At 38.0% G+C, this 26,420-nt stretch overlaps 1 protein-coding gene across 1 annotated transcript in view; it reads right to left on the minus strand.

The window, feature by feature from the left end:
• LOC136847251 (monocarboxylate transporter 12-like) overlaps positions 1 to 25,349 on the minus strand; it is a 578,535-nt gene extending 553,186 nt beyond the window's left edge. The window contains exon 1 of the mRNA XM_067118753.1: positions 24,692 to 25,349. The gene's annotated coding sequence lies outside the window, so the exon portion shown is untranslated. The remainder of the gene's footprint in view (positions 1 to 24,691) is intronic.
• Between the last annotated feature and the right edge of the window lie 1,071 nt (positions 25,350 to 26,420).

The raw sequence follows: 26,420 nt of genomic DNA on the forward strand, positions 1-26,420 counted from the left end.
TTCAAAAACCTGATGACAGCTCTTTGTTTCTGCTTTATATCTATGGATATGAAACATCTGAACATACAGGATCTATGTTGGTAATGCAGTATAAGAATTACTTGTGTGGTTGTACATTAGCATCATATTCAGACTCATCGTTTTTGAGGAAAGGGCAAGCAGGCATTGCTATCTGTCAATATAATTTGCGTGTATTATATATATATATATATATATATATATATATATATATATATATATATATATATATATACAATATATATATATATATATATATATATATATATATATATATATATATATCATCATCATCATCATTTTTGAGGAAAGGGCAAGTACGCATTTTATCAGCCAATATAATTTTACATGTATTATATATATATATATATATATATATATATATATATATATATATATATATATATATATATATATATATATATATATATATACAAAAACACTCAAAATATATATATGTACATATAGGTATATTTATAATGTTTTGAAAAATTAATTGCAGATTAAAGTGTCGACTTAAAGTAAGACAAGTGATCACAGAAAATGTTTGTACAACTGTTCTCGGTATAAATCAGGAACAATTTCACTTCTAAATGCTGGGTGACAGTTTGGACATGCGGGATGAAAAAGGAAAGCCTTGTCACTTTATCCAGAAAATAATACCAAAGTTTAGTACCCTAAATCCAGGAAGACGTAGGAGAGTCGGTAACTTGATTAACAAGAAAATAGAATTAACACATATATACAGTATATATATGTGTGTGAAATATACTCTAACATATATATATATATATATATATATATATATATATATAAAATGTAAAGAATAACAACTAAATGAAATGACCAAACGTCGACAAGAGCCAGAAGAAAATATGAAAACAAATGACTGCCAACCACTTCCGTGCCATTAGCAAAACCTCTTCAAGGTCGAGTGGCACAGAAGTCTGTTTGCAATGTCACTTTGTGCCAATGCATCAAATGGAAATCAACCAAACTAACTGAACCCATTTGAAAATAGTTTTCAAAAAATCATCGAATTTGTAAAGGCTGGACTGCTCATCAAACTATTGTAATTCTTGTTAGTCGAATCTGTTCCATGATTCAAATCATTTGTATGTAAAAAAATAAACTGCTGTTTTAATTTCCTGGGTAAACCTTTTCCGCTTTGTTCGGCATATGTTTTCTTACCCTGACCAAAAGGGAATGGTGTCACTTGACTGTAATGTGGAAAAACAAGAACGTTCGTCATTTTAAAATCCTTTTCAAAAACCACTTCATAAAATTTACTTTTTTTTTTTGTTCTAAAGAAAGGCGTTATTCATCAGATGAGATGGATCTTTTAAAAGCGTACCGACTTCTTGAATCTTCTTGAAATACTGATAAAAAACCATACTCTTCTTGGATGGCGCGTGATGATGGACCAAAATTGTACATACATGCGAATTTACATTCGTGGGCTTTCTGTACAACGCAAAATTAAAATCCCTGTTGTACCTCATGACTTGGCCGTTATGAAAAATTAAAATGAATTTTTTTTTTTTTAAACAAACTCAAGAGCTTGTTACCTATTTACAGTAACGAAGAAAGCAGAAAATCGAACTCCGTTTTTCGACGCTCTGGTCAAGATACAATAGGTATTTCGGATGTGAGGCGTACAAAGAGCCTTCGCTCCTAATTGCCCAGGCAGTTTTACAAACAATGCCAATGCTCAGTTGGGTTGACCAGTCTCGGGGAATGTTAACTTGAATGTAGAAAAGAAACACCAGGAGGTTTTGGCTTTCAAACTCTAAGAGTTTCGGCCACAAAATGTTTCTCTGGCTTTATACAAAGTATTCCCGCTAAAACATCGGGATTCTTCAAACTGCCCGCAAGGTCTCGATCTAAAAAAATCCTGGTTAACGACCCTCGACGCCTCGAGAAACACAGGTGAACGAGCAAGTTTCGTTTCGGTTCTGTTTAAAAGGCTGGAATGAAAAGTTAACGCAAGAGCAGATGTTTGCGAGCTTCCTTTTAACAGAATATATTAACTTTCCTCTTTCTCGGGTCAATTTCACCTTCATTCCCACAGCTATCCCCCTGGCTAAGGGGTCGGCTGTCTTGATGAGTCTTCTAGGAAAATTTCTTCTACAGAAAGCGTCTGCCTGCCTCTGCTAAGCCCTTCTTCTCCCAATCTTCCCTTACTTTATCGAGCCTTATAACCCTTTGTATCTCTCAGCCACCCATGCTCTCTTCACTCCTTCCTCACCACATGTCAAAACCATCTGTCTCAATCTTCTCATCGTATCAGTGATTTTTATCACTCGCGCTGTGTCTCATCTCTTCACTTCCAGTCTCCACCATAATCCACCTCATTTCTGTTCGCTCAAGCATCTGCTAAATTCTCCTTCTTAATGGCCATGTTCCCATTTTCCTTCTTAACGTCCATGTTTCCATTTTCATTCATTCCACTTTCATTCCTTTTGCTGTACCTCCATTCATATGATCTTTCTTCCATCTTACTATCTACCCCTCTCCTAACGATTATTTCATAGTGCAGCTGCGAGGATTTCCTCCTGTTACACCTTTCAAACCTTTTACTCTCAGTTTCCATTTCAGCTGTGAATGACCTCATAGGTCCCAGTGCTTGGCCTTTAGCCTAAACTCTATATTCCATCCCATCAAGTTTCTATTATTCTCTTTTGGTTTTAATATCGGTAAACTTCAAACAAACACTGAAATCGCGGGCCCAGGGTATCCTGAAATTTGAACAGGCCAAAATTCCTTTTAGCCATCATACGTTGATTTCAACTGACCACTTTTATGCTGGGAAAATTCTGACTCAATCATTAGTATTTCCGGTCGAGGTGTCGCCATTCTTCTGAACTGCCGATAAAAACCAGCACTAGGAAACTCTGAGCATCTTTTCGAGGCAAAAACTCTCATCATCGTCACGCTGGAAAATATAACAAAATTATTAAAAAAAGATTTTAAAAATTAGAATAAAATGGTCGGTTTTAAAACAAATTCTTGAAATAAAGCAAAATAAAAGATACAACTTATAAACACAAACATACGAAAACTGGGTGTGTTAGAAAAAGAAATGATAAAATTATAAAGAATTCAAAATCAGAAATGTATGTAGAGTACATCCGTTATAATATACAAACTTATCAGGTCAACATAAAGGTAAAAACAGAATTACAACACAAATGACGATAAATTGATCAATAAACTATTTTAGAACATTTTTATATCTATGTACACATTATATATACACATATATACATACATATTAAATATATATATATATATATATATATATATATATATATATATATATATAATTAATATAATTACAATAGGCCACGACCGAAAAATACGTTTATAAGTCGGAGTTCCATTTACTTATGTGCCTGTCTATCATAAGTGAAATTCGAGAACTAGAAGACAATATATAAACATGTATATTATATATATATATATATATATATATATATATATATATATATATATATATATATATATATATACAAAAGACGATGTGTGCAAAAACACACTCAGGTTTGTTTGTTTGTTTTTATGTATGTATGATATATATGATATACATAAAACAGGATGTTGATGTGCAGGCAGGCGACAATCGTTCCGGTCCCACACACCTGACACCAACAACTCCTCTAAGCGTGCGTCCACCCCTCACTGGATGCACCCGAAAACAGTCCTATCATCTTAGAGGGGAGTTCCAGTGGCGAACTCACTTTGATCTTCCTGTTGTTGTCCAGCCGCCAAGCGCAGTCTTCCTTCACCTCCTCTGTGAGGGAACCTGGAAGAAACGGAGGGTCTCTCGCCAGAACTGCAGAGAGCGGAAGTGAACCCACCCAAGAGGGTCCAGCTCCTCCAAGGACAACAGGTGACCTAGAACGACCTGTCAATGTCGAGCAGGTTGTTCCTGGCGAGACAGGAACTTGCGTGCGTGCAATCCCCCCAAGTTTGCTGTTCAGAAGACTCCTCCTGGCATTCCAGACAAGGGCTGTCTTTATTACGTGTGTGCTTCCTGCAAGAAGCACGTAAGGAGCGAAGGTCACCTTCAGAAGTAAGAAATTTATTGCAGGGTTTGTCCCTACCAGGACAAGGCCTCATAATATTATCTTCTCCGTTACCTCTGAGGCAGAAGGAAAGGTTGATTCCTGGGTCTGACAAGTATCAATCAAAACCAAAGAACAAATTTTTAAAAAGAGCAAACAAGTTTATTACGTCAGGTAGCGAGAGGCAGAAAACGACGTCTGCATACGAGGGTGGCCAGAAGCAAAGTGGTTCCCCCCCTCCCCCCTCTCACATGACAGTTACTATCTTGTCAAGTTTTATATGGCTGCTGCCAGCTCACGCTTAAAACAAAATTCCTATACGAGGAATGAAGGTTTTTATTTGTGTGGGAACAAATACATATTCAAGGCTACCATGTCTTACATACCTTGAAAATTACAAGAGTTCTCCCTGAATACTAAATATAATCAAAGACAATCTTTATCGTTACAGTAATATAAAGTCTGAGTTTCAACCCCCATTCCATGTTATTAATTAGTATTATCACCCAAGCTACAACCCTTGCTGGGAGAGCTTAAGGCTACAATCCAAGGGGTTCCAAATACAATGGGGCAGAGAATGGAAAAAGAAATATGGAAACAGAACAAATTAGTATTTAGGAGTAATAACACAAAAACAAATAGACAAAACATCAAGTTGACAAATGAAACTCATACTCATGGGACTTTGCTCTGTAAAAATTCATTTGCATTTGGAAAAGCTAATCAGTTCACTCAGAATGAACTGAACTTGGAGGATGGTACAGCCTGGGAAGATCAGAGTGCAAAGGTTTACCAGAATTATGAAACATTTCATCAAGCATTCACAATCAACTAATAGAGCAAAGAGAGATAAGAAATTTAACGGAATTAGTTTAAGTCCAGTGGTTCTTAAACTTTTTTGCCTTGTGCCCCCCCTCTGCATTATGTATAGACCCCACGCCCCCCTACTACTGAAATTTTTGCCAACTATAACCTATAAAAAATATGTTGTCCATTTGTATGCTATTATACTTATCATAACAATAAAAGACAATTCATAAACAAGATTTGAAATTAAAATTGACTTATATTTTGAATTTTTTGCATGCTTTGAGATAATAATTTGAAAATATATGGAAGCAGTGATAACGTTTTTGGCAATTTTGTAATTAACATCACAAATTAAAAAGTTAATAGGCACCATCTAGCAACTCTGCTTGAGCCCCCCTTGGAAGCTTCTGGCGCCCCCCTAGGGGGGAGCGCCCCCAGTTTAAGAATCACTGTTTTAGTCCAACAGTTGAAAATGCAAGTCAGCCGCAGAAACCAAACCTTGGACCAATATTCCATTTACCGAAAATAAAATATAAAAAATAATTTTTCACGGCGGGTCTCCAAAAATCTTGAAGGGATTTCTCAATATACCAAGTCAAGAGGAGAATGCCCACAGAATTTTCAACAAACCTTATTGTAATCATTGAAAACTGGAGATACCACCATTAAGGTGATAATATCGCGTGAATATATACTTTCACTTGATAGCTCCTCTTAAAAACAGACTTTGTTGATCTACACTAATTTACTGTTTTAATTTTAATCATACGGAATGCTCTTCGCAACTATAACAATGAATTTGAGCACTTTTTGGTTTGTAAATAGACTAGATCCATGAATCGTTTACTTGGTCTTTTTAGACATGCGCAGACACAATGGTTACGCTCGCAAAAGCAACCAACCGCATTACAAGTGATACCTTATTCCATTTTTTGAGTACAGTATAGAATTTAGGTCAAAGGCCAAGCGATGGGACCTATAAGGTTATTCAGGGATGAAGCGGAGACTGATAGTCAACAAGGTTTGAAAGGTGTAACAGGAGAAAAACCTTGCAGTTGCTCTACTAATCACATGTTAGGAGTGAGAGGTAAGTAAAATGGAAGAAAGAGAACAAGAACGGAGGTACAGTAAAAGAAATCAAGGGGTTTGCAGCTAGGGGACGATGAGACGTTGCAAAGGACCTTGGCATTGCCTACAACTACCCCTACGAGAGTTGAGAGAGAGAGAGAGAGAGAGAGAGAGAGAGAGAGGATGTTAGATTTGTCTACAATCGATTCCGGGCTAAAGATCGTTATCTTTCCCCCTTGCACAACACGATTATTATATTTGTTCAATTGGATGCATCCGCTCGCAGTACAAAGAAACGAGTTTTTCGTAATGCAATTTTGGTGGGCAACAGGTGTATGTAAAACCTCTTCTTCCTCCCATTTTCTTGAGGGAACTTATGTCAACAGTAACACTCAACAGATTTATGAGTACAACCACAATTATGTAAAAAAAAAATCGTCGTTTGCTCCAGCATATTACGTTTTATTTAGAACATTCGGTTCCATATATAAAAGGCAAGCATTTCAATACTCAAAGTTGTTGTTTTATCGTGTCATAAGCTACTAGTAGTGCATAACGTATAGTATAAATATGGCAGGAATATCAGCATTCCCAAGTGATCTTTCCCGAGAGACTCTCTCTTTGGCTTCCTGAAAATACAACTTGAATATATGAACCTAACGAAAGTTTACCCACTGAATGAAATAATGATATTTCTGATTACGAATTTCTTGAATGGTTAGGAGGCATTTTTGTACTTTTTCTGCAATCAGTGTTAAAGTCATTTTCACATCAGTCTTCTGTTTCGAAAGATTCCTTCAACTTATCAAGGCTCCCAGAATAGAGGATAAGTTCTTGCAGTTCTCTGATAAGAACTTGCCCGCCAAGGGGGGAGTAAAACATGTCATGAACAAAAGCTGTCGACTTATCCCACACATAACACAAACAGATTAAATACATATCAACGGCTTGCTGGTAGCCTAGCCCTAACCAGGGCTTCGTACAGCTTTGACCGATGAATCATTCTTCACTTGCAGTTGTTGACTTGTTTTCAACCTGTTAGAGATGACATGTTTTACTATAATGTGGATGCACCTTTTCTGTAAAAAAAATTTTGGTATCTGGCTGTGTTTTTTCTCTAGATACATCTGAACAATGAACCAGAGGTGTTCATCGACCATCAGGTAGAGCACAAAACTCTGAAAATAAGCAGGTTACCACTGATTGTATTAAAAGAAGTTCAAACTCTATCAGGCCTAGATTGGGTAGGTGTACAAAATAGAAGGGCCAAAGTATTTAAAAGTTACAGATACAAAACAGGAGCAGGCAGAAGGAATTGTGGTAACTAACCTTTTATCAAAATTCAGAAAAGTCTTGGAAGACAGAATAAGCACTGTAAAGAATGCATAAGCTGCCTTAGTTTTAAAATCAGATGCCACTCTTAGATTTTATGCTCTCAGATCAGTTTCATATGCATTGAAAACAGAAGTGGAAACTGAAATTAGTAAATTAAAAACTGAACCCTCACTGCAGAAAGTTATTCAGGTTGGGCTGCATTATTAGTTCCAATAATACAAGAAAGTGGTTAGGTTAGGTTGTGTGAAGACTACAAGGTAACTAACTCTACGTCCACAATTGTAAGTAACTCGACACCAATTGCCATATTGGAAAGAAATGTTTGCAACTTTGTCAGAATATACTTTTCAAAAGAAGATATCAGACTGCCATTTCAACTGGCCTCTATGGATGAACATTCACATGTATTATGCACAGTCAGCATAACCTTTGGGGTATACCATCCAAAGAGGCAACCATATGGAGTATTTTCAGAGCAACAAGCACAAAGGAGGAGCAGAGAGAAGGAATTTTGGTAGCTAACTTTTTATCCGAATTCAGGGAAGTCTTGGAAGACAAAGTAAACACAGTAAAGAATGCATTAGCTGTCTTGGTGTTAAAACCAGATGCCATTCCTGGGTTTTCTGCTCTTAGATCAGTTTAATATCCCATTAAAATAGCAGTGGCAAATGAATTAGAACATTAAAAAATGAAGGCTCATGGAAGGGGCCAGGGGGGCTAGGCAAGGACACGGTTCCTTGGTGAGGGTTTCCTAGGTTAGGTTAGGTTTGGAGTCTAGGTAAGGATCTGGCATCCTAGGTGGGATATAAGGGCAGGGTCCACTATCTCTAACTACTTTCTTGCTAACAAAACCAATGTCAGAAACGTTCAAAGAACACATTAAAACATGTAATTCATATTTCCAAGAGCAAATTGCAATAATGGTTTAAAGTAAAATTTTCAGGCATGCATATCTAGTGCCAGCAACATTTGGAGGTTGGAATGAATGTAGTACATTAGTGAGGTAAGAGACCCTCTGCCCTAGGCTTAAACTTTGCCGCTTGGATATATTTCTTTTAACTGTGTTTTTAACCAATTTTTTGCTGTAAATGGCTTTATTTCCGTTTATTTTACGGCTAGGCATTGAACACCCTCGGAGGACTTTACAATAAACAATGAACATGCCTCCTCCAATGTATTGCATAGCCTAATATGGTAGCACTAGGTTAGATTTGGAGTCTAGGTAAGGATCTGGCATCCTAGGTTAGGTTAGATTTGGGGTCTAGGTAAGGATCTAACATCCTTGGTTAGGCTATATTATGGAGGTCCAGTGTCGGCCTAGCCACTCCCACAACTAGGTAAGGCCACAGCCCCCTCAATTAGACTGACTTAAAAAGAACCTTGAATTTTATTTTTTTGTGTTTTTCCTCAATCAAAAACACTGCTGTTCCACTGTGGTCTCCAAATTGTGGGGTACAGGGGCAGAGTCCACTATCTCTTAACTACTTTCTTGCTAACAAAACGATTATCAGAAACGTTCAAAGCACACATTGAAACGCGTAATTCATATTTTCATGGGCAAATTGCAAAAATGGTTTAACAAAATTTTACCGATACACACTGAACACCCTCGAAGAACGTTATAATAAACAATGAACATGCCTCCCCAATGCATTGCATAGCTTAATACGATTACACTAATACAGATAATTTGACGAGAACATTTGATGTTTGAAATATGAAACCATCAAATATTTACCTTCACATTGAAATATGAAACCATCATATATTTGCCTTCACAAAACGTTGTGGTAAAGAAAATAGGTAACAAGACCTATTATTTCGAGGGACCACTTATTATGGATCATTACTCCAACAACCAGGATCAAAAGTCACGTCACCCAACAAACACAACTAAACTTTTGACTATTCGCGTGAGGTGCATTTGCAGAGATCTTTTTTTTTTTTTTAACTTGATACAGTTTTACTTCGTACCCTTTTTCTTTCATACTGTTTATTACATTTTTCTAACTTAATTCCCTTGTTTTTTTTTACAATTTTAAACGTCTTTAGCTTTACTTAATTTAATAATACATAAAACTGTTTATTTTAATCCTTAATCATTACCTTTTTCTACAAAAAGATGTTTACCACAGTAATATAACTGTTTTATGATCATTGACGATTACCCACCAGGTGGCAGCACCTTACAGGCTATTAAACACAAATGCCGTCAAATTCCAAATTGGAGCTCACGTACACCGAGGTGACTTTTGTTATTAGTGCACTATTATTATCAGCCAATTTGTAAGCCCAAGAGTCTTTCAGGCTTACTATGAAGAAGGGTAAGATGATATTACAAATAACTAAGGAAGTCTGGAAAATACACCGAGAACGATCATTTCTTTCCGTTAAGAAGGGAAACGTTGGCATGACTGATTCTCTCTCTCTCTCTCTCTCTCTCTCTCATAGTGTATTCCTTGATATGAGCACTGTCTTTAAAACTGACCCATTTGAGGTCAAGATTGCTCTGCCATTCTCCTGCTGTTGGCATTAAGGATCGCCGTCGTGAGCGTGGTCCAAGTTCCAACTCGTCCTAACATGAATGAGCCCAGGCAGTTTTTAGATGCATCTGACCTTACAAAGGCAAGGCACTGGAATGCATCATCATCAGTCGAGCTAAGAGTATGGATCTGCATGGACAAGATAATTTTATTACCATTTTCAAGGAAAAGTATCATAGAAAGGTAATGATGGTTAAATCAGAACACCATCTTGACTCCTCTCATTACATGACCGTATTGATTCTGACAAAGTCGTTATCCCCCAACCTACATAGTCCATTCAGGTTTTCGACTCCTTTACTTCCTTTCCTCGTTCGTCCGGGTAGAAGAAGCAAGGCCAGTCAAAATAATGGCTTTCCTGTGTTAATTTTGTTTTCATGGGGCCTTCGTTAAATCTGTGGAAAATTAATGATTTGTCATATATGTATATATATATATATATATATATATATATATATATATATATATATATATACACATATATATATGAGAGAGAGACACACACACAGAACAGTCAGCTGAACTGAGCGCTATTGTTGAGAAGTGCAGTACTAGATTCATGTTTGCTAGCCTGTAAATCGCTCCAGGCCATCTGCTCACCAGTCCAGTCGGATGTCAATATGTACCAGTGCCTGCTGGAGATAAGTAAAAGAGCGTACTGACAACAGCCCCACATCCTTCAAGATTCGATGAGAAACCGGAAGGCTGTTGCGACCTTCAGGTGTCACAACCTCCGAAGAGGAGAATGCATATAATGGGTGAAAGATATACATGCTACGTTTATTTTCAAATACTTCAAAGAACTGCTGTCAAATGTATTTAAAAGAAGGTCGAAATGGGAGTCTCTCGGGTAACAGCCACCGCACAGCAAACTTCTGCTTTTCCGTGTGTTTTTCGATATTCGTTTGCGTGTCATTGCATATCCATTTGCGTCAGGCTTAGCAGCGAGGGGTGGGGTTGGAAAGGCGGGAAGTTCCTCAAGAAGGCCGGAGCACCTAAGTTAGTTTAGGTTAGGGTGGGTAAGTTCGGTTGTAGTTTATATATATTTCAGAAGTATATTTCCGCATTTTAGCGGTATTACGCAAGTTGTAAAAATTTCCCTTTCTTTATATTAGTTTTTATTTTTTTATTATGTCAGGCTTCTGTAGAGATGGCTTCTTAATTATTTTTATGTTCGTTTTCAACAGCGTCTATGTGAGAGATGTATAACTAACTGTAGAACTGCTATCTGTCCTGTTTAATGCGCCGGATCGGATGAATTTAAAATATGTTGTCATGATTGTGTGAGTGAAAGTCATCCCCATCGTTTTGCTATGGAAGTTACAGTGAATATAAGTCTTATATTACATGTTATTCGAAATGGTAATTTCACTATGTTCTGACTGTGCCGTTAACGTAAAGGGATATGAGGACCACTTTCAGGGGACCTAAGGTGCATGTTGCACAGATACCTGTTATCTCTAAACAATGATTAACGACGATTAGATAGCATCCAGTTTCTTATAACCACTGTTAATTTCGTTTGGACACTGAAAGACTTTTATCAGGATTTAAAAAAAAAATTTTTTTAAGATACTCATTTCATCGATGTTGCAGCTTCGATGTAAAAATAGGCAAATTACGAAACCTTACGATTACTATCTTACTTTTAGTTTTCTGTAAAAGAAAACTGTTGTTCCGGCTTTGTCCGTCCGCACTTTTTTCTGCCCGCCTTCAGATCTTAAAAACTACTACGGCTATAGGGCTGCAAATTGGCATGTTGATCATCCACCCTCCAATCATCAAACACACCAAATTGCAGCCCTCTAGCCTCAGTAGTTTTTATCTTAGTTAAGGTTAAAGTTAGCCATAATCGTGCTTCTGGCAACAATATAGGATGGGCAACCTCCGGGCCGTGGTTAAAGTTTCAAGGGCCGCGGCTCACACAGCATTATACCGAGACCACCGAAAGACACATCTATTTTCGGTGGCCTTGATTATGCGCTGTAGCGGCTGTACAGAAAACTCGATTGCGCCGAGGAAACTTCGACGCATTGCTTTTACTTTCTTGTAGGCACCCACAGAGATGGAACTAAGTACTTAGTAGATTTAGGATTTCACAATTTTTTTTTTCATTTACGAGGACCTTATAATGATAGATTTACTTTTTTTCCATATTTTCAAATCCATCATTAACGCGTTGACTTCTAAGTGATAATTAAACGACTCCAAAATTTTCAAAACACTTTCTCACTCTCAATTGTGAACCTTTGCGTCCTGACATAATCCTTCTCGACACTTCTGGTTTTAAGTCAGATTTCCGCCATTAAATTCTTTCGCGTTTATCCAGCCCATCCTTCCTCCCTGATGCTGCCGGATTGAAATTCATCTGTCTTAATCTCTTTGGATACCTTCCCAGTCTCCGGCACTTTATCTTCCTTGAGATATCTGTTCTTCACTCACCTCATATTTCTGAATTTCCCTCCTATCACTTGAATTTCCCTCCTCTCGCTCGCATTTTCATTCTCTCATTACCGTTCGTGATTGCCTTCCGTGATCTATTCTTTTCATTCTCCAGTCGGTATCAGAGATTTTCTTCCATCTCAGGCTTCAACAACTTCGGCTCACTGTTGTTATTTCTGAGATCTCCCGTGACTGAATTTCCCTTTCCTCGTGTCTGATTGACCTGAAGTGTCTCCTTTTTAGTTTTCTGCAATAGAAAGCGATTGTGCCTACTTTGTCTGTCCGTCTGCGATTTATTCTGTCCGCCCTCAGATCTTCAAGACTACTAAGGCTAGAGGGCTGCAAATTGGTATGCTGATCATCCACCCACCCAAGGTCTAGAGAATACAAGGTCTTCTCACGGCTGACCCAAAATTGGGATCTAATGCGCAGGTAGAGGTTGTGACGTCAAGCGGTCTACTCACGGTCCTAAGTAATCTCTGACTGATCAGTTCGTTTACAAACACTTTAGGCCTTGCTTCCACATATTTGGTATTGATATTGTCCGTAATAGCGGCCTTATATTTTTTTTTTCTTGCTGCAATTTAGGCAGTTTAAGTGATATGAGCCAAATCTTGTGCAGTAAACGGGTACTTTGAAAATATGAAAAAAATAGGTATCTAATTCTTCATAGATTTCCTGTGGACGAAAAGTGTAGTGTCGCAAAAATATGGAGTTATGATAAAAGCACAGATGCTTTATATGAACCTTGCTCAAAAGTGCAATGTGTAAAGGTCAGACCTTGGAAACCGCTTATTCATTTTAATTTCGACACCGATATAACTAAAATTCTCCTATTTGAATTCATCATTAAGATAGCGAGAGCTGGATTTCCTATAGTTGGTATGGTTCATGACTTGGGGCAACAAATATAAGGTTATGGAATTCGGTAGGCAATGGCGTAACTAGGCTAATCCAACATTGTTAATCCTGCGGATTATTGCAGGGAAATACATGTATTTGCCGATGCTCCCCACTTGATAAAACTCATCACAAACACTTCACTTTCTCAGACCATGGATCTAGGTTATCGGACTTTAGGACTGCTTACATTGAGTCAGGTAACTAATTAAGAAAAGTAAAGGTGATCTAATGATAACTCGAAAACTATTTGAAAAGCATTTAAGTGTTACGGGTATGGAGGGTACGACAGTGAAATTAGCGTTACAGTTACTCTGCCACTCACAAAAATCTCAAACACTTCAGAGAAAAAGGTCTGATTGTGGATAGGCACTGGGAGAGTGCAATCCAGGTCATTTGCCTTGTTGATAAGTGGTTTGATTTATTCAGTTCTGGAGTGCCTTTCGATAGAAAGTCTTCACAGAATGCTTACGGGCTAATCTTAGAAACCAAAACAAACATTGCAAGAGATGATACACCTATCCAGAACAATGAAAGTCTGGGAGGAAAAGGACTTTACCCTTTCCAAAAGGTTCGTGATACCTTGCAAATCTCTAAACGAACTTGCCAGGGATGTTAGTGAAATTTTGCAATATCATACATCTTGATTCATAGGTTGAATCGAGATGGACTGGAAATTTCACTTTTTTATTGTATACGGTAAATGGGCATGTCATCACACCCATCACCTGTTGAATTTAAGCGCCGAGTTTGAGCCCATCTCCTGGGAAAAGAGAGAACTCAGAGGCGCAAAATACAATGTTGAAAATTGCATTAGCGATAATATGACTGAGGTCTCATTTTCTAACTTGATAACTAAAGAAAGTTAATTTTACGAGACTGAAGAAACATTTCTTCAGAAAGCGTTGTTTATCGGCAATATTGTTTCGTTTGCCAATGGAGGAATTGCAGGTGACAAAGAAGACAAAACTGAAGAAGGAGGCATGCAATATGTGGGTGGTTTTGTAGCCCGTAAGTTTCCCGAGTATGACTTTTTAGGAACTAAAGAACCGAAGGAGATGGCACAAGGATCGGCACTATAAGTAGAACAAATGAGAAGCTAATGAAACCTGACCCGAATTTTTGGAGCATTTAAAATCGATGGAAAAGATATTTATTTGTTATTATTGTAAACATACCGAAAAAAATTGGTCACATAATTGTATAATTGTTAACTTATGTATACATGTATTCGTATATGTGTATTTGAGTGAGTTGTATATTAGAGTGAAAAATGTTTTTTCGTTTTCAAAGTTCCAGCTGTAATTATTTGGATGAATACACGTATAGAAATGAATATGGTCAATATGTGCTTTGTTTCCCTAAAAGAATGAATCATAATTTTTAATATTAAAAAGAGTCAACGAGGAAACAGGAGAAAAGTTGTCCCATTTGTACAGAGCTTGGGCAGAGGAAAGCAAATAGACCGCGTGACGTCACGTTTCTTAACTCCCATCTCCTTAACCGCGTTAATCCTGCGCGTGAGAAGACCTTGTATTCTCTAGACCTTGCACCCACCAATGATCAAACACATCAAATTGCAGTCCTCTAGACTCAGTAGTTACTATTTTATTTCAGGTTAAAGTTAGCCATAATTGCATATTCTGTCCGCCCTCAGATCTTCAAGACTACTAAGGCTAGAGGGCTGCAAATTGGTATGCTGATCATCCACCCACCAATGATCAAACACATCAAATTGCAGTCCTCTAGACTCAGTAGTTACTATTTTATTTCAGGTTAAAGTTAGCCATAATTGCACTTCTGGCACCGCTATAGGTACAGAAAACACATGCCACCACCGGGCCGTGGTTGAAGTTTCATGGACCGCGGCTCATACAGCATTGTACCGAGACCACCGAAAGGTAGCGGCTGTACAGAAAACTCGATTGCGCCGAAGAAAGTTCGGCGCATTTTTTACTTGTTTCAGTTCTGATTTGCTCTCTTTACGACATTTCCATCCGCCTTCGGTTGGCTGTTTTAGCTTATCAGGCGACATGTTTTACGTCCTTCTCAACCACTGCACGTTTTCAAATGGCCCTCTTCCTCAGTCTTAATTAGGGGATCACCTCTCCTCCTTTCACCGACATTCTGATTTCGCTGTATCCTTTCTTTAGTCTTCCAAAAGGTCACATCCTCCCTCTGGTTTGCAATCCAGGAACTTTGCTGGGTATCTGACTCTCCCGTTCTGTTTACATGAACAAACCATCACAGCTGATTCCTCCTGACAAACTTGAACATTCTTCTGATGTGCTCATTTCTCATTCTATCTTGTTGGACTGGTTTTGTCAAACATTTAATTAATATACGCGTATTTATCTCTGCTTGCTGCTTACATTTGGATCCTAGTTGGTTATGTATCATGGACATATATAATAGGATCGGTCTTAAATGTAAAGTCATATGCAATGGTGTTGACACGTTTTTGTCTTTAATTAGTGGATCTATCAGGCAGAAGTTATTGTTGAATTCGGTTGTTTTATGAATCATTATCAGCGCTGAATGATTATAAAGAAGAACTTACATTACATTAATTGTACGCCTGACTGCTGTAACTGTCCTTTGAGCAAAATTATTTTGTATTGTATTTGCTAATTCTCATGTCATTGCATGTCAGGATATCATTCCAGTTCTCTCTTGTTGCCATTTTCATTGTGCGAGCAGTGTCGCCCCGTTATCTCTCTCTCTCTCTCTCTCTCTCTCTCTCTCTCTCTCTCTTCTCTCTCTCTATCATTTCCTCTATTCCCTCTTTGGCTTTCATACACTTGCTTCGTATTACTTACCTTCGTCCTCGAGATTCGACCCATTCCAAAAACAAAGCTATAATCATCAGATCGACCGAGTTAATCCCAGGTAATCGTCTTCTCCACAGCCAGGGCAATTAAGATTTGACTCGGCTGATTCCTGTAGTTGAGACGGTTCGTCTCTGAGTTCCGTTAACTCTTTTAAAAGCAAAACCCTATTTCAAGATGATATGATAAACGCTTTTGTTCCACCTTATCAGGACTGATTGATAACGCGTGAGGAGGTACGAAGAGGCTGATTTTTTAGCTTTCTGTAAAAGAAAACTACTGTGCCGGCTTTGTCTGTCCGTCCGCACTTTATTCCGTCCGCACTTTTTTTGACTGCACTTTTTCTGTCCGCCCTCAGATCTTGAAAACAACTGATGCTAGAGGGCTGCAAATTGGTATGTTGGTTATCCACCCTCTAATCATCAAACATACCAAATTGCAGCCCTCTAGCCTCAGTAGGTTTTATTTTATTTAAGGTTAAAGTCAGACATGATCGTGCGTCCCGCAACGATATAGGATAGGTCACCACCGGGCCGTGGTTAAAATTTCACGGACCGCGGCTCACACAGCATGATACCGAGACCACCGAAAGATAGATCTGTTTTCGATGGCCTTGATTATACGACGTAGCGGCTGTACGGAAAACTCGATTGCACCTAAGAAACTTCGGCGCATTTTATACAACATCTTATACAACTCTGCATGATACGTGGAAGCGAGGCGAAGGTTGCTGATGGACGACCAGTGGGAGAGTTACTGAAGGACTCAGTTCACAATTCCTGTCAGAAAGAAAGTATGTTCAGAGGCGACATTGCAGGGTTTCCATTCGTCCTCTGGTGGCATTCTATGATATCTCATCAACAAGGGCAACGTCTGGTTAGGTCTGCAACAAACAGAACCTCCTGTTGTTTTAAACCCTTCACCTTGTGCTTGTATGGTGCCTTGCTTGGGTACGTGATGATGTCAATAGATATTCTGCGTTCTTGGTGCAGAGTTTATCGAGATAAAATATAATGCCTGAGGGAAGGGAAAAAAATTCAGCTGGAAGGTACTTCTAAAGTGCATATTCCAACTTGTTTTATAGCGTATATTTATTTATTTTATTCAGTCGATGAAACCTATTCTTATGGAACAAGCACACAGGGGCCATAGCCAATGATTTTTCATCGCCCTGGGGAATGCGCGAACCCATGACGTCTGAGTGGCAACCACGACACTAACCACTAAACCAGCGACCAGAATATTCACGGGCACTGTAATAACTGAATTGATAACTTCCTTATGAAACTCATAATTGTAAGGACTGAACTGAGTGGCGTCCATTTGGCCTTAACAGGATGTATTCATCTCGGTCTGGTCGGCGGTCGCCGCACAACTGCAAGCACAAAAGCACCAGTCAGTTCCGAGGCCCGTCCACGCTTCCTGACGCGCAGGCAAAGGCAAAAGTCCGAATGAAATGATCGCGTTGCTTTGCTTGTAATTTTCACGCTGTGACTGAATGCGGAATTGGAGTAATTAATCTAGGAATTTACTCCTTATTTTGGACTGTGCGCTGCAAAAGCATCCAATCCTCTATAAGATACACAGGTTAAATAAATGTTTTGACACTTCTTCCACTTTTCCGTTTTGTAAGAAATTATTTTGTGGGCACACTGAGTTCCTTATCTAACAATTTATCTTAAGGCATGACTCAGATACCTTCCACGGGGAAGCAACTTTTTAAGGAAAATCATAGGAAAATAAGTTATGCTGTTATGTTTGACGAGTTAAACTCAGCAACTCATTATTACTCCCTAATATTTATGTGTATATTTTGAGAGCACTTTTTCTCAGTTTTTGTTGCAATATTTGGTCATTTTTAAATGCATTTTTATCCTAAGCCTAGTCATTAATAACTCCTCTCTCTCTCTCTCTCTCTCTCTCTCTCTCTCTCTCTCTCTCTGTTAGATTAAATAATTTCTGAATCTGTTTCACATAAGTCAACATACTTGAACCACATTACATTAAGCGAAATGATTTTGCCTAATATCCTGATCTCAGAAAATAAGTATATGATTTTTTACGCAATTTTCCTTATTTAATATAACCAATGCGTTGTGTTTTGTAATGTTTAAATCATGGTCAACAATGTCCTGTACAGTCCGTGACTCTAGAGTAGGAGGTCCGCCAGAAGTTTTGGAAAATCACAAAAATAATACAAATATGTTATAAATAAAAAAAATAAATAAAAATTTCATTATTTCTGTGATTTTCCAAAACTTCTCGCGGACCTCCTACTCTAAAGTCAAGGACCCCTTGTGGTCCAGGGACCCCCAGTTGAGAACCATTGCTGTAGACTGTACAAAACCTCTTGGGTACACGGAAGAAATATTGCTTGTTCAAAGCACTGTACACGATGCCTTGACAAACGTCGAAATCCCAGAGCTATTTCCCCACGCCAAATCCAGCCAATTTCTTCTCCTGCGGCAGAAAACTCGAGCCATATGCAGTGGCCGCATATCAAACAACTCACTAGATTAACAAGAATTCAAGATGAGGTTATTTCGGCCTGTAGCTCTGCATAATAAGCAGCTGCCGTTTTTTCACGAGTTCCACACAGCTGGAATCCAATAATCGATCTCTCCTCTCCAAGGGTCTGGTGACACTGAAGATTGTATTGATTCGTTTTTAGAAGTTTCTGAAGGACTGCTCGTCTTCAGTTTTAGCTCTAAAAGTATTCCACCGCAGAATTTATCTAAGAAACTTATCAAATAGATGGTCGACTGGTATATAGTGGGTAGTGTCGTGGCATGTCACTCAGATGTCGCGGGCTCGCGTCTCCCCCAGAGCGATGAAAAATCACTGGTTCTGTATCACGATCAGTCACTGCTGAGAGGTTGAAACCAACATTCTTTGGAAGCTTGAATTTCAAGTCAATGGCCCGTTTTGTGTGCTTGTTAAATGTGAATAGGGTTCAGCTACTGAAATAATAATAATAATAATAATAATAATAATAATAAATAGAGTTTAAGTTAATGAAGGAGTGTCCTGTGCACTAAGGAACTAGGCATCACGTGTTTACTGAAGGCCTGCACTAAAAACCTTCATATATCCGCACCATGCAAATATTATGTGAAGATCTACTTAAGACAAACAAACAAAGAACCTGACATGCGAATCAAACAGCATAGATAATGTATTAGCAAAGGTCATGTAGGGAATACGAATTATTGCTCAAAATGTACAAGTTCTATAGACATCGGTGCCTATAATGGCCTCCCGGAGAGAAAAGATACAGAATCATTTCATTCAAATTGAAAAGCTTCACACATTAGTAAAGGAATGCAAAAACTATGATCCTTCATAGCTACAAAGGAATTTTCTCTTTTTGTGCTTTCCATCGGACCTATCGCTAATATATATATATCGGATATATATATATATATATATATATATATATATATATATATATATATATATATATAATATATATATATTTATATGTGTGTGTGTATGTTTGTGTGTGTATGTGTGTGTAAATGTATAGATAGACAGATACTGATGTACAGTATTTATGCATATGCATACCATTTTACGTAAATTGTTCGCTTGTTTTTTGTATCTGAAATCTGATATTTACCTATAAGCGTGTTGCTGTAAATAAGGTGATATATCGTAAAAAATGTGAGCACCATTGTAAATTGCCTGCTGGTTGTTCCCACATTTTAATGATTTTAAACCTTTGAATTCCATTTTCCTATTAATTGTTTAGCCTTAAAGAATCTTCAGTAATTGCTCTTAAAATGTATATTCTTTCTATGTGCAAAAGCTCTTGGAAGGATCCTTTCTTTTATGTAAGTTTCTGTATTTACTTCTGCATTGTCATCATTCATATATATATATATATATATATATATATATATATATATACATATATATATATATATATATATATATATATATATATATATATTTATGAGTAAAGCTTAAAAGTTACAGCAGAGAAAAGTGAAACAATAAGACGAAAGTACAGTACTTAGCATCTCAAGTGTTTCACATTTCTCCGTGGCTGTAACTTTGTTCGTTAATCATCACGCTTTTGCCTTTTTTCGTGATTTAAAATCAAACATTATACATATATATATATATATATATATATATATATATATATATATATATATATATATATACATACATATACAGTATATTGCAATAAAAGGGGGTCTATAAAAATAATCATCCTTGAGTTGCACTGCTAAATCGATCAAAAACAGCCCATCTGAGGCGAAAAGCCTCGCCTTTCCAGACCCTTCCTCAGCGGCTTCCTGCACAAACTGCACCACTTTCCTCTGTCTTGCACTGAAGCCTTTGCTTCTTGATGCTAAAGCCCTCCAGGATAAGAGCCTCTTTCAGACCACCTTGGAGGTCTATTTCGATGTTCTTCCCCTCTTCACTTCCAAATGATGCACCTTCACAAACCAGTAAACCGCCATTCTCTCCACGTGATCTAGCCATCTCGTAACCCTATGGCAGCCTACATCTTGTCACTCATGCTGGCCTTTCCACCAAGCTTCCGTTACATATGTTTCTCTTCACCTTTTCACCCTACTAACTCCACACAGGCTATGTGATACAAGCAAGTCAGCATAAAAACTTCCATTGTTTCTTTAATCTTACATTCAGCGTCGAAATTTTACCTCCATTTGCCCAAAATCCCCTCAGTGCAGCCCAGCTTTTGCTTCCATAGATGTTCCCAATGCAAACCTTTTGCACAGACAACAGACCCTGCTACCATTCTTGTCACTCTTGTTCTGAGAGTCGCCTCTTCTTCTCTCATCCTGCCACCATCTGCTACAGTCAGTTTCCTAAACTGCAAAGTATATCAGTCACTGGTATTCTTTTTTGTCTTGCTAATTTTTTTCTTATATCTTCCTCCCCTAACAAACGCACGCCTTCTATTTTATTAATTTTTGTGTTACTTTCTGCATTTCTCGTACTGAGCCTTGCTTTTTTTAAATTTTCGGCTTATCTTTATACTTTCTGCATCTTCTCATATTGAATCTTGCTTTTTTTTTTATTTTCGTTTTTTTTGGGGGGCTACTTTCTGCATCTTCTCATATTTAGTCTTGATTTTTTCAATTTTAGTATTTTTGGGAGGGGCGGGGGCCTACTTTCTGCATCTTCTCATATTGAGTCTTGCTTTTTTCAGTTTTCGTAGTCAGCCTTCTAGACCTGACTTATGTAACCACCTAAGGTCCCTAGCTGGAAATTAATTGTATGCAATCAGTTTTTTTTAGTTGTTATAATTTTTAATATTTTTTAATATTCTCAATTTCAGTACTGTCATTACCACTATTATGATGCTTTTTTTTTTTTTACTTCTTCGGCAACTGTGTGGATATTGCCGAATATCATTTTTATCATGTTACCTCATGTATCTATAGATTATGTGAATTGTATTTGCATATTCCATGTATATGGCCCTGAGCTGAAATTATTATTATTATTATTATTATTATTATTATTATTATTATTATTATTATTATTATTATTATTATTATTATTATTATTGTGTAATAAAAATCCACAATTATATAGTACACTATATTAATAAAAATCCACAATTATATAGTACACTATATTGCAATTATATTGTTTACTATATAATTGTGGATTGTTATTACGCAGATTGTTTTTCACGAGGTTGTGAATTTTTAGCATTATTATTATTATTATTATTATTATTATTATTATTATTATTATTATTATTATTATTATTAACCAAACCTGTGTTATCAAACAAATATCAGGTGCTCTCCGTGAAATGTACCTTACTTTTGTTAATCTTATGCGACTGTTTACTTGACATGCCCCGTAGGAAGGTATCGCCATCAGTGCACCTCATGCGGTGCACTGTAGGCATTACTTAAGGTTCTTTGCAACGTGCCTTCGGCCCCCAGCTGCAACCCCTTTCGTTCATTTTACTGTACCTCCTTTCATATTCTCTCTTCCATATTACTTTCCACCCTCTCCTAACAGCTGATTCATAGTGCAACTGCTTTGAGATTTGCTACACCTCTCAAACCTTCTTACTGTCAATTTCCGTTTCAGCGCTGAATGACCTCACAGGTCCCAGCGCTTGGCCTTTGGCCTAAATTCTATATTCAATTCAATTCAATTTAATTCAGTTTACTTGACTTATTTAATACCACTGGAAAATGTCGAAGAAACATTTTCTTGACTCAATTTTATGACAGTCGAGTTGTGTCCATAGATGTTTAAAGACAGCTTACGTGCACAATATATCTAATATAAAAACTTGAACTTAAAATAATAGTAATAATCATACTTTGAAATCAAGCTGCAAAAAGAACGATATATTTTATTAGAATATCAAATGCAAATCAAAGCAAAAGGAATGCCCGTAAGAGAACTTGAAAACACTGAGCACTTGCTAGCGAGTGCTCACATACCCAGCCTTTGTGAAAATCACCAAGTGTTGCACGGCACGTTAGAACATTCGCAAAACCATTCGTCTTCTGATGGGTGAAGCTGAAATGCTGGATTTGGTAAGTAGTTGAAATATTGGTTGATTTCACCGCATATTTGTGCTGTCCGTTATTTAATCGGAAAATTAATGTTAGCGCCAAAAAAAAAAAAAAATTCTGATTGGCAATGTTAGTCACCTTATTTGGTACACAAATGAAGAATCGACTCTCAATACGGAATGGGCAGATTTTCAGAGGAACAGCTTTCGAATGTGGCGAACGCTGAAGTAAGGGCGTCATTGATTTAAAACTTAAAATCCCACAGACTGCGCTCGCTTTGGGATGCCTAGCGTAAATTTCGAATTTGACGGCCGGCGCGTCTCAAGACACATGGGGTCTGTGATTGCCTAGATCAGTGGTTCTCCGATTTTGGCACGTTACTCTGCCAATCACTTCTCTCTGTGTTATGTGTGTAGTTACGATATAAAGGAAAGAAAAATATAGGAATGCTGAATTTATAATGTGTTTCATATGAAAGAAATTAATTTTACTTTTACTCAAGTCTTAAGAAATAAAGAGTTTAGATTTTAGATATGATTCCTTTGACAAAAAATTAGAATTGAAGCATTGTTCCTTTTATTACAAATTGGAATTAAAGAGCCTCGTTACCCTCAGAAAAGGCTTCATTATCCCCAAGGGGGTAATTACCCACAGTTTGAGAACCACTGATCTAGATCCCATCGACCACATATATGATGCTGGAACAAAATTTGATGATCGCCATTCCCTTGGGTAAGAAATTCCGTCTGGGGTATCTCAATGAACAAAATACTTGTCGACGAGGATCAAACCTGTAACTGAATCCATGCTGTTGCAACACTGTGAAATTTGCGATGGCGCCGAAACAAAACCAACGATAATCTAGAAAAGTGGTTCTCAATCTTTTTTTTAGTGATGGCACCCTAACTAATGTAATCATTACCGTGGCACCCCTTCTTCACCATCTTCTTCACCATCCCACCATATTGCATGAATTAACTTATTTAATGAATAAAATTATTATTCACACTATATATTTATACATATATGTGTGTGTTATATATTAGAGTAGACACATTGATAGAAATTATATGAAGACTTCTGCAAACTTTTTTTTTTTTTTTGAGAATCACTGATCTAGAGCTACAGCGTGAGATGACCACAAATGAGGCAATTGACTCACAGTGCACCCCTAACGAGCTCCTTCAGAGATAAGCTAACGCTGCATCACGGTAATCCAAACGAGCTTCCAGGCAAGGATATAGTTATTATTTTGTAGTTTCATGTTAGGAGTATGAAATGTGAAGCATGGAAAATTTGTACAATGAAAATTAAACGTGATGTACACAATCATGATTCAGACCTGAGCATCAAGCGTTACAGTAATAAGTTAAGACTTCCACACCTATTCGTTTGCGATTCCACCTCGCTTTAGTTTTCCGTAAAAGAAAACTATTGTGCCGGCTTCGCCTGTCTGTCCGCACTTTTACTGTCCGCCCTCAGGTCTTAAAAACTACTGAGGCTAGAGGGTTACAAATTGGTAGGTTGATCATCCACCCTCCAGTCATCGTACATACCAAATTGCAGCCCTCTAGGTTAAAGTTAGCCACGATCGTGCATCTGGCAACGGTATAGGATAGGCCACCACCGGCCCGTGGTTAAAATTTCATGGGTCGCGGCTCATACAACATTATACCGAGACCACCGAAAGACAGATCTGTTTTGGGAGGCCTTGATTATACGCTGTACAGAAAACTCGATTGCGCCGAAGGAACTTCGGAACATTGTTTACTTGTTTCTTTCTGCCGTCAAAACGGCAAAGTCCCTTGTATTTTGTGCGCAGAAAATCCCATTGCTCTATCAAGGACCATGTAAGTCAAAGATTATGTTTATATATATATCATCGTCGGTGCTGCCACCACCGTCGCTGATGATAACACACAGAAAAAGAACAATGGTTGTATGGGTTTCCTGATCCCATTAACAAACTGCGGGTTCTCTCTCTCGAAAAGAACCTCCCCAAGATATTACAATTTAGGGAATGGTAACATTTTCAAAACATGGCGGAAAAACTCGGCTCGACTCGCATGGCCACAAAAATATTCGCGGAAATCTTAAACATCTAAAAATAAAGGTAATACTGCAATAGCTAATTCCTTTCCTTTGTAACTTACCTTTCAAAGATGTAGATAATTTTAGCCAGGGAATTCGTTTACACTTTTTGCAAAAACTACGATTACAATACATCTAACTTTTCTAAGCCTTCTAGCTACCACTTTTATTGCAATGAAGGTTGCATTGCGTATTATGTTCAAATAATTTAAGATTCGGTATTCTGCAGACTTTCACCGAAAGTGAGTCTACGTTTCATCACATTTTGCACCAACTAGCAAATACATTTGTAAGACACGATTTCTAGAGCTCAGCTTCGATGAGTAAATAACAAAAAAAAAAAGCACAAACAACACAGCAAAAACATTCATTTACATGAAAGCGCACAACACTCTATGGTCTTTCGCCTCAATTAGTTTCCGACTGCGAAAATTTAGGGCGAATGACCAAAAATTCTATAGGACAGTTTAATCATCCCCTTCTTTCTTTACAACGTGGGAAATAAGAGCTTCGCAAATTTTGGAGGAGGTCCCCAGCTGAAAAATTTTATTTCCGAGAATTCGACGTCGAACGTTTCGAGAACAGGACCGACGTTTTCTGTGGGCACTTCGGGAGGCCCGCTCTGTGTATTCAAGTGAAAGACCATAACTGGACCAGCAGTGCTAGAAATCACATGGTGGAGAAGTCAGCGATCGGCCGAGTATTATTCACCCGTTCACTGCTCCAACGCCACTGACAGCGACCCAGTCGCCGCCGAACAGCGCCAGTAGCGCCTGGTGGCTGTCCGCCCAAACCCCGAGGCTCCCGGGGCCTTAGCCGAGTGAGTGTGAGATGTGCGCATCTCTCGTGAATGGATTTGGGAGAGACACGGCCTTTCCTCTACCATCGCACCACCATCTTCTGAAAACTGTAGTGCCTTCGTGGTTAGAATGAACCGACAACTAGTAACCACGGCGAATAACCAAACTTATCTGTAAGGAAATTAAAGCCGACGCCATAAAGGGACTCGATACAAATCTTACTTTGCTGGAGCGGAAAGTGTGCAGTCCAATTACGTAAAACAGATTACACCAGATTTTTAAAGCCATTCAGGACATGGCAATTCTGAAATGTTTCTACTGAGAGAATTTTCATTCACTTGACCGATTGCGGACTTAATTAACGGGCACGAAACATAATCATGGAAATGGTGATACTTTTACAGAAGAAAGTCATATTCGTACCGGCCTTGGTTTGCCGCAGAAGTTTGCAGAACAGAGCTGTTATGCTCATACGAACCCGTAACTTTGATATTCAAAGATACTACATTCCTCACTGCCTTAAACGTGTTGCTTAAAAGAGTTCATTCAGCTTAACATTTCCACGGGACGCATGTCACTATACTTTGTCTTCCAAGTTTTAACTGACAGAAACGTGAGAAAACGTTCACCCTAAAATGTAACAAGTTACGGAAACGTTTCATGACGTCTGACGTTTGTTCTGCGCAGCTCCGTTTGAGGATCCTGAATGAACCCCGCACTTTTATTACGGAGTGTCGTACAACTGTCAAGGAACTGAGTCCTTAAGAGCTTCCTATACCTTTCCTACGGGAAGAGAACAGCCGCTAATAGATTCATCTAGAATAAGATATATTTATGGAAGCCTGGAAACGATTTCTGACCGCCCAAGCATGATCGGATACAGTCTTCGCTTCGAGAAAACGAAGCGTAAAATATGATCCCCTCGATAACAAAAACCCAAGATTGATAGCATTTCTGTTTGTCTGCGTATCTCTCTGAGGACAAGACAGGG

This window comes from Macrobrachium rosenbergii, chromosome 16, assembly GCF_040412425.1.
Source record: "Macrobrachium rosenbergii isolate ZJJX-2024 chromosome 16, ASM4041242v1, whole genome shotgun sequence".
Lineage (NCBI taxonomy): Eukaryota > Metazoa > Arthropoda > Malacostraca > Decapoda > Palaemonidae > Macrobrachium > Macrobrachium rosenbergii.